Here is a 9,741-nt window from a genome sequence, read left to right on the forward strand (position 1 = left end):
ATGCTGGGATGACTATGTTGTACAAATCACAGTAGCTATCGAGCTATTGTTCTTCTCCGACAACATTTGCCATTGATTTCAATACTATGTTGAACAAAAGCTAGAAATCACTAATAATGCAGAAACCAGAAATAATCTTGGACAAAAAAAACTATTTGCAAATAGGTGTAGCCATAAACTTCTGATAAGTGGTGAACAAATTGCGTGTGGCAAGTGCCAATAAGTATTTCACCTTGTGCTGTGCTGACTATTTGGCACTAGGAGGTGGCAGTCATTTTGCACTTTATCTAGACTGGGACCTGTAATCCCTCATTCTTTCGTGCTGCATTAATTTGATTAGAAGAAACAAGGATCAAGGTCTTAGTTACAGATACAACAAATAACAGACAAAAATCTGTTAAGAGAACATCAGCTCACCGAGATGAAAAACTATAGGAGCGCAAGAGCTACTAAAAGCAGCCAAAAGCTTTACCTTTGACTGCACCTGTCAAAGCTTGAAGCCTAATATAACAGATTCAATCTTAATGCCTCAAACTTTTCTTTGTGTACTCTCTGCAGTTTGAGTAGTTCAAGTTCAAATTCAGAGATATTTGACAACCAGTGTCCCAAGAGTAACTGGATAGTGGGAGCTTGCCTTATCGAGGGAGTTTCCTCAGGTTTGTAAATTCCGTAATTTTCTTGTTATGCTAGACTTACTGAACTACTGCTGATTGTTGTCTCGGAGTCATCACTATTAGAGAGTTACAGTAGGCAAGTGCCCCGCCAAATTCTTCATAAGAAAGGGACTGATTCACAGGAATACCAAGGACACATGGCGAGACGGAGATCATGGCAGCGGAGGTCGGTCAAAGAGGGGTCCGAGCCATTCAGACAGAGCAGTGGAACTGGTGATGCCCACGAATTGTGTGCTCACGCCTGGTATGAAGCAGTAGCGGCGCACACCATCTTCTCATCGTCAATGAATAATTGAATACTGAGAAGCGATTTAGAGAGGGCTTGGAGATTGAAGGTGGAGAGCTGTGATTTACCTGATAGGCATGCGATCGAGGATCCAGTCCCCCGGTCCCTCCGCCTCGTCCTTTCGGCCGCCTCCTCCGCATCATCTTCTGCATCCTTGAACCGCTGACGGCGCAGCCTCCTCCTTTGCATCGCCCGCCGCGGTCATCAACCATCTCTCGCTCATCGTCAAGGCCGACATGATACAGGGAAAATCACGAAAATAACTTGATGAATTAGAACTACGCAATCCAAGAAAACGAGATCAACAGAAACCAAATGTACTGCAATCGAAAGGGGAAGCAATTAGAGGAACAATACAGTAGAGATTAGAGAAGAACATAAATAACCTGGTGTTTAAGGGGAGAGGAGGTGAGCAGGCCAGAAACGTTGTACACTCCAACCGGAAAGACACTGGCGGGGCTGGCGGCACATGTTCTGCGCCATTAGTTGCACCAAGCAATGATGACGACGGCCATTGCCTACAATAAAGCAATAGCTTAACCAGGAGGAACCAGGCTTATCTTTGAAGAGGAGAATCATGGTTTCTGTCGAGGCCAGAGCACAAGTGCACAACTCGCGGCTGAGAGCCCAGTAACAAACGAAGCGGCCCAATCCCATTGCCATCACGGGCCCAGTTCACGAGAGGATGCCCTGGTCATTCTCGAGAGTAGCAGCCCTAGTATGTTGGGCTGATTATATCGACCGTGGTAACGCGCTGAAAAGCCCCTGGACGAGGACGCGGGCATGAAGGAAAGATCCGAACGTTCCGTACACAAGATCGGACGGCTGCTGACCTCAAATCGCTGAGGAAGGGTCCTACTAGTTCCATTTTACTGTTACTTAATTCTTGTGTACCAAACTAAAGATGACCTTTGTAAAACATCAAGTGAACCTTAGTACACCGATTGTGCATAAGGTTCACATCCACATTATGAACATCTCCGTGGTGGTAATGTGACATGAAACATGGTGCCTAACCTTAGGGAGGATCACCCTATTTATTACGACTACCACACAACAAATAAATTGCAAAGAGGGATTAACATTGTATGCAATTCATAATTATAGTGATATGGTATAGCCTTTCATGTTGTCGATCTCCAAATTCAACATCTCGCGGCGCCAGACACCTCCATCGCCCATGCTTGCAAGTTGTAATATTTCTACTACTAGCTAATAAAGCAAATACAACATGGCTTTCATTGTCGATTAGAATAATTAAATGACAACCATAGTAGCTCCAGCCACTGATGTCGTACGAAGATTACAACATAATACATCCCATACATCACATTGAGAACTTAATCCACTACAAAGAAGTCCCTTACCCGACAGATTTTTTCGACGACACAAGCCGTAGTCGGTTTGAAAAAGTTTTTTGGCAAGTAGATGCGCATTCCTAGCGGCAAGCATGGTTGGCAAACAGAATTCTATCATGCTAGCTCCCTGATAGCTCCCAAGTGCAGGAGATCTATTGTAGTACTTTTCAATAAGAAAGGTTGTCGAACCCACGAGGAGCTGGAGGTATTGGTTAGCAAAATCGACAAGAAAGCAATAATAATGAAGTAGCAGATTTGGTGTTTTTGGGTGTATAGTTTGCAATAAAAATGAAGTGCAAAAAGTAAATGCTCTCGATGAGAGAAAAGCCCAATCCTCTATGCAGCAAGGGGACAAACTCAAGTGTGTGTGCTTATATGAGACTGAAGTTCCTGAGGGCGGCATGGATTCACTAGCATCTCAGTTCTAAACAATGCAGGAAATATTTTGTCAAGCTTTATTCAATTAGGGGCGGAGCCTTAATTAGGTGCATCCATAGGTATGAGCGAATACACACCTTATGATGGGTCCTAGAGCCATTTTCATGAGCGAGTATAGGAATCATAAAGATATAAATATCCCATCATACCTATAAGATCTGGGGTCCCTGAAATAAACCCCTCTAATGCAACCCATAGTGTTGGAACACGGTTTCTGTCATTCCGATCCTTCCAACATTAATGCATTACATTATAGTGTAGCCCTATGAGCCCATATAGGTGAAGTAATATGTAGTCGACGTTCGCATAAAACCATCATAGAACAACATAAAAAAGATAGAAAACTTGACCAAATACTCATTGCACATCATTAACCAGATCATCCTATGCCCCAGGAAACGTGGGGAACTACTCAAAAATGTCAAACATGATATAGACCAGAGGCATAATGATTACAACACAATCAGAATATATAATCTCCCCACCAAATAATGACAAAGTACCAATCACTAACATGCAATAGCACTAAAAATAATATCTTGGGTTCAATTCAACACAAAATAACAATTATAAGGTTCTTTATTATAAATCTGAAGGGTTAGGTAGAATGCCAATGACGAACATAATAGCTCTTTATTTTTTTTTGTTCCAGACGTGCATTATCACCACATTCCTTGTCGTCAGTCACTTAGGCCATAATATTCTTTTATTGCGTTGTGTTGTATGACATCTCATACCAACCAATATGGTACAAATACCTAAGAATTTTATTATGTGACCAAACAAAGAATACATTCATAACATGTATATCATCTATATACACCTGAGCTAGACTTTCTAGTCTTTTCTTTCTTCCTGCCAATTTTTTTTGTAGTTTCTCTTTTGGCTTTCCTCATTATTCAGAAAACACTTCAACATCAATAACTTCTAGGTTTGTTGGTCAAATACTAATAACCTTGAGGTTCTTACTTCGAAGTTGATCATCACATGACAAGTGTTCCGGATTTCACTATTAGTAACCTTTTAATGTGATGAACAATTTCACTCATAATTTTTATCCATCAAATCATGACGTTTTTCTGAGACTATGTCTATACATGCTAGGCTCGTAAAGTTTAACCTCAGTACTCGCATGTGCAAATTTGGCTTGCACCCGTTGTATGCACAAGTAAAATCTATAACACCCGATTATAACGGGATGCTTCGAAACGACGAGTCTTAGCAACGGTGCATACTAAGGACGATCACTTCATGGATATGCGAATATCGTTAGTGCCCAACTAGTTGGAGGATCGGGACGCCTAGCGCCTTCAACATTCGTACATTCCTATAAAACTTATGAGTTTATGTAGTCTCACTAGATTATATTCTATCATCGTGTAATAAGGTCTTAGATATCACATATATGTCATACCTCGCTTATTTCTGAAAACAAAACTTCCAGCTCCTTACTTTTCAAACGGATTTGAACTTCAAGTTTCACGGAGACAAGATGATTTTAGGTACTAATTGAAACCATTTCTCTTTGAATCAGCAACGTGAGGTTTACCAAAAGTTTGCAATAGGACTTAATCATTTCTTGATTCTTTAACAATATGGTACCAGTCAGTAAAGTTACTTGTCAGACTTAACAGTATTTCTATCTCAATTAGAAGACTAACGCATGGTAGATAACAGATGTCAATACTACAATTTAATTCAAAATACTATTCAAATTATGTTCATGATAATTAGTTCAAGTTTCTTATATTTACTAATTGGAGACTCCCAATAAGCCACCACGTTAATCCTCAAAGTTCAATAATTACATCCATCCGATTAGCCAAAGACATGTGTACAACCATTGGATGGAAGTGCTTTCGCGCCCCGTAATTCCCATCATTACGCCTGAAAAAAAACATCTAACACATCTTATCTATACCTAATAATAAAGGAGCTAAGGTTTCTGCCAAAATTTTCGTCCAACTTTTTAGTGGACCGTTTTGCCCTCCCACCAAACCGCATAATACACACAAATGCCACCGTACCGGTTTGGTTATATTTTCAGCTGGTGCGCTCCCTACGTGGCCGACGGTGCTCCATTACCCTCCGCAGTGGAGACCGCGCCCCACCCACCCTGTGTCGTGATCCTCCTGGACTCAATCCGGCCCAGACTCCTCCACTCTAACGCACGCCACCCATCCTCTATTAATATTCAACTCCCATCGATGTATCCCTCCGTTCCACTTCTTCCTTCCTTCAACTTCAAGATCCAGGCGTTCAAGCACCGGGTAGGATAGAGCTCGCTCCAAGTATGCCGATTGGAAGCTGTCGAGGCGTGGTGATGGAAGTGTCCAATGGTGGAGATCTGCCCACACCGTGTGCACGTTCCATGGCCGCTCCGTTTGGCCGTTCTGGTCGGAATCCGGCGGGTCTTGGCAGGGAATCGAAACGGGCAAGATAGAGAGGGCCTGGCCGCGAGGAATCGGTTCGGGGAGGCGGCAGCTCGCCGGAATTTGCCGCCGGCAGAAGTGCTGTTCACCAGAGGAGAGAGAAGGACAGCTTGCGTACCAGTCCAGAGAAGATTGAGAATCAGGGTGGGCCCCACAGGTAGCAATTCATGAAGGCTTATCGGCTTTGTGCTCACCTCCTGAATTGGCTTGGATAATTATCGGCCGGAGGTTAATTTTGGTGCAAACGGCTGAATTCGTTCCAGACATCTTGCTCCTGAAAGAGCTAGCCCACCATGCAAGATTTGCTTGAAAAAAAATTACATCACAATGGGAATTGCATCACAGTTGGCCTTGAGCCGCAGACCGGCTCAATTCGACCTGGAGCTCCATGCTCCCTTGCCAGCTGCATCGAACCGAGATCGACATGAACTTCGCTGGCGCTGCCCGTCAGCATTGCGTCCGTCTGCCTCTCAATCGAAATCGGGCAACCCGTGCTAAGCTAGCCACTCTTTTCGTGCGCTTATCATTGCAGAAAAAAATTGGAAGACAAACTCTCAAAGTGATACCTAAGCACCAACTTTGATCGATCCAGTTTTTATGCAAGGCTAAATCTGGTGGAGAGATGGACATGGACTGCACCACACTAGCCTCAATTCTAATCGATCCAACTTGCAACCAAGCGGAAATCTCCTGGAGCGACGTAGTCTGTCGCCCTGTCCTCAACTCTGATCGATTTGACACTAGAGTTGCTTTATTATCGGTAAATAATGGACTCGCGTATCTTCTTCTAATCAGGTCTGGCCATCCGCGATTGATTAGTAGATGATGATCTAGAAGAGATTACCATTAAAATACTTTCTGGCAAGTCAATAACATGTGAGAAGAGCAATCACCAATTTGCTAGCCTCCAAGCTCTTTCCGTGACTTGGAGGGAGCAACTCATATTACCGCCAAGACCGCTGGTGCCGGCGAATACCTTTGTTATGTTGGCTTAGACTATCGACATTTTCTTGCTATTTTTCTTTCCTTTTCATGTGGACAGAGTTCAAACTTATAGCGTTTTATCGTGTCCTAATTGTGCATCGGATAAGTGATATCGAGTAGATAAAGTCTCTGTAATAAAAATCAACCCGGTGCATCGCACGGGCACTTATGCTAGTACCTGAAAAAAGGCTTCTGTACCTAGCCTCCTCGATAACCTAGCAAAGGAAATCTGAAGGAGAAACACTTCTGTAATCCTCGCCTCCTTATCTAGCCAGGACGCTATCGATCCGGCTGGCGCAAGGCCAACATCTGCTGGACGTCGGCCATGGCGGAAGTGGCAGACGCCATCCCAATCTCTGCTGGACGCGACCCATGGCGGAAGTGGCCGACGCAATCCCAATCTCTGCTGGACATCGGACTTCGTCCTGGTCTTGGCTAGCCGTTGCAATCCCAACATCTGCTGGACGATGCCTGTGATTTCTTAGTTATCTTAGGCAAGAGATGCTCTCCACCCTTTCTAATCAGATCCTGGCTATTTTTGTTTTTGCGAGTAATCCGATCAGTTTTTGTTGTCCGATGTTATTTCCAGAAATCAATTGCATAGTGCTTTCTGTGTGAATTGATGCAGCATATGAGGATTTAAGGTCCTTTGAATCTCCAGAACTTGCAGGTTTAGACCACAAAGCAATACACGAAGGTTGATGCAACGGAGGAGGGAGGGCATTAACTGTAGCTCGAATCAGATTAGGTGTCTGCAGTGTTAGCGGTGTTGCATCCTTCTCGCGCTCGGATCATGCAACATCGGTCAAGGTCAGCTTTTCCATAAATATATCAGAGCCATGGCACTCAATGTATTATTTATAAGTTCCAAATCCTCTGGCAGGATATGTGTATCTTAGATGTTAAAAGGACAAGCTAATTAGCTATGTTCTGGAATTTTATCTTTCTAATAGTGATGTATGCGGGAGATGGAGTGTTCTGCATTGAAGAGGTCAAGAAAGGCGGCATCTTAGCATTATTGATTTCAAGCAATGAGGGGGACTGAAATTTGATGGTCAAACCAACCACTTTGTGACTTTTCCCCATGGTTTCTACTTTCTTAGCTTTGATGTCTTCACTTTTTTTGGTTGATGCCCTACAAATTAAGAACTTATTTGAGCTTATTTCCATACAATTTAAGTTTTCTGCTGCATAATGAAGTTTTGTTAGTAAGAGCTGCTATTTGATCAAGATCTGATCCACTAACACTAGGAAACTTCAAAGAAACTTATATATGCAATGACTGATTTGATGAAGATGCACTATATGCTGTAGTAATATATATGTTGTACATGCATGAGGATATTATAGTAGGCGTACATCTTGAGAAGATAAAATAGTTTAACCTCTATTTTTTTTTACTCTAAAATAGAAAAATCTTGGGTCATGAATTGTATAATGATCTATGTCCCACACAAACTACACTGCATTTCTTCAAGAATTAATTGTTTCTTATTTGTTAACATGCCTAATGTTTAAATTCATAGATTTCGCTTTCACACTTTGGCCCTTCTTCAGAAATGCACATTGTATTTCAGGATTTCAAGAAGAAGCGCGAGGATCCTGCCCCACATTATGGACTTCTCATAGCTGCTTTGATATTTGCAAAAAAAAATTACCATAATATCTTATATGAGATCATGTACTATGAAAGCACATTTCCAAAATTCAATTATAATAATTTCTTTTTTGACGGCGAACGATTTTTTTGTTGGCATATTTTGCTCATGTTATCTGATCTCTGATCGTCGCTGACATGATTCGGAATAATGCCTCAGTAACTTGGTATGTTCTGTCTGTTGTCATTTAGGGTATGATACAGCATTATCACCATTCTGCAAGTAGATAAATAAAACCGTATCCTCCGTTCACTGAAATTCTGATTTGTTTTTCATGATTATCATCATGTGAAAGGTGCTAGACTGCTATAAAAATACATGCGTATATACCCAGCAACATGTAATGCTACATTATGATAAAGCAACTTTGGAGGTAGACAAATATTTGGTAACTTGGACTGCGTCTGCATCTTCCGCATGCATCATAGTCCATCTCACGACCTGAGTGTTAATGTTACTGCAATCTATCTTCAAGTTGTCACGTGCATTGCTGTTGGTTATTCCTTTTTCCGGATGGTTAAGTAAGTAATTCAGTTTTAGCATTAGTTGTCTGCTATAAATTTATGAAAATTTCATGACTATTCATGAAAAGAAAAGTGGTATAGCTTTGGTTAATACATAATTATCATGCCTGTAGATGATGCGGTAAATAATTTTGATATGTTGTTACATAAAGTATTTTATATACAGGGTAGACCACTTTTGTAATACAGCTTCATTATGATGACCTTAATGGAACACTATTAAGTTACTTTTTTGTGATCTTTTCATGAACCCTACTATTAGTATACAGGTGGCAAACAAACAAGAAATGTTACATAATGTATTTTATATACATGGTTGACCACTTTTCTAATACAGTTTCATTATCGATAACAGTAATGGATATTGTTCTATATTAGTTACTTTTTCTGTGATCTCTTTATGAACCCTACTATTAGTATACAAATATAAAACAAACAAGAAACAATCATAACTAGCCCGTGCGGTGCTACCGCACAGGTTGAGGACTAGTTAATCTAATTATTAATGAACTCCCACTTAATACAACATCCCTCATTGTTGTTTAGTGGCACACGATACATCGTCACTACACCAAGTCCGGTCATCACGTGAGATGATGTAGCTTTAATGGTGAACATCAACATGTTGATCATATCATCCATATGACTCGTTTTCAACCTTTCAGTTTCCTGTGTTGAGGCCATGTCTATACATGCTAGGCTCGTCAAGCAAACCCAAGTATTTCCGCGTGTGCAACATGGCTTACACCCGTTCTATGTGAACGTAGAATCTATCACATCCGATCATCACGAGATGCTTCAAGATGACGAACTTTAGCAACGGTGCATACGAGGGGAGAACACTTTATTATCTTGATATTAATGTGAGGGATCATCTTATAATGCCATCGTCGCGATCTAAGCAAGATAAGATGCAAAAAAGGATTAACATCACATGCAATTCATAATATGTGATATGATATGGCATTTCTTATTGTGCTTTTGATCTCCATCATCATCAGCATTGCACCAAGGTCCATGGCGCCGCTTCATGGTTGTCCATCACTTATAGCTACTATAACAAGTACTTGAAATAAAGCTATTACATGATGAATAGACACGCAGGTCTTCACAAATTTAAAGACAACCATTAGGCTCCCGCCGGTTGCCATAATACAATAATGATCATCTCATACATCAAATATGGTCATCATCACAAAGCCATATCACATCACCAAACCCTGCAAAAACAAGTTAGACACCTCTAATTTGGTTTGCTTATTTTACGTGGTTTAAGGTTTTCGAGTAAGATCCAATCTACCTACGAACATGAACCACAACGATGATACTAGTGTTTTCGATAGAAATAGTAAATTGAATCTTAAATGTGGTGAGAGAGAGGACATGA

At 41.2% G+C, this 9,741-nt stretch overlaps 1 long non-coding RNA gene across 1 annotated transcript; it reads right to left on the reverse strand.

Annotated features, from left to right (window-relative positions):
- Positions 1-232: 232 nt before the first annotated feature.
- Positions 233-1,401, reverse strand: LOC124695947. The gene is made up of 3 exons (XR_007000605.1): positions 1,029-1,401; positions 418-945; positions 233-322 (listed from the first exon to the last, which is right to left on the reverse strand). It is a non-coding gene; the product is annotated as an uncharacterized LOC124695947 (long non-coding RNA).
- Between the last annotated feature and the right edge of the window lie 8,340 nt (positions 1,402-9,741).

Source organism: Lolium rigidum, chromosome 3 (genome assembly GCF_022539505.1).
Source record: "Lolium rigidum isolate FL_2022 chromosome 3, APGP_CSIRO_Lrig_0.1, whole genome shotgun sequence".
NCBI classification, from domain to species: Eukaryota; Viridiplantae; Streptophyta; class Magnoliopsida; order Poales; family Poaceae; genus Lolium; species Lolium rigidum.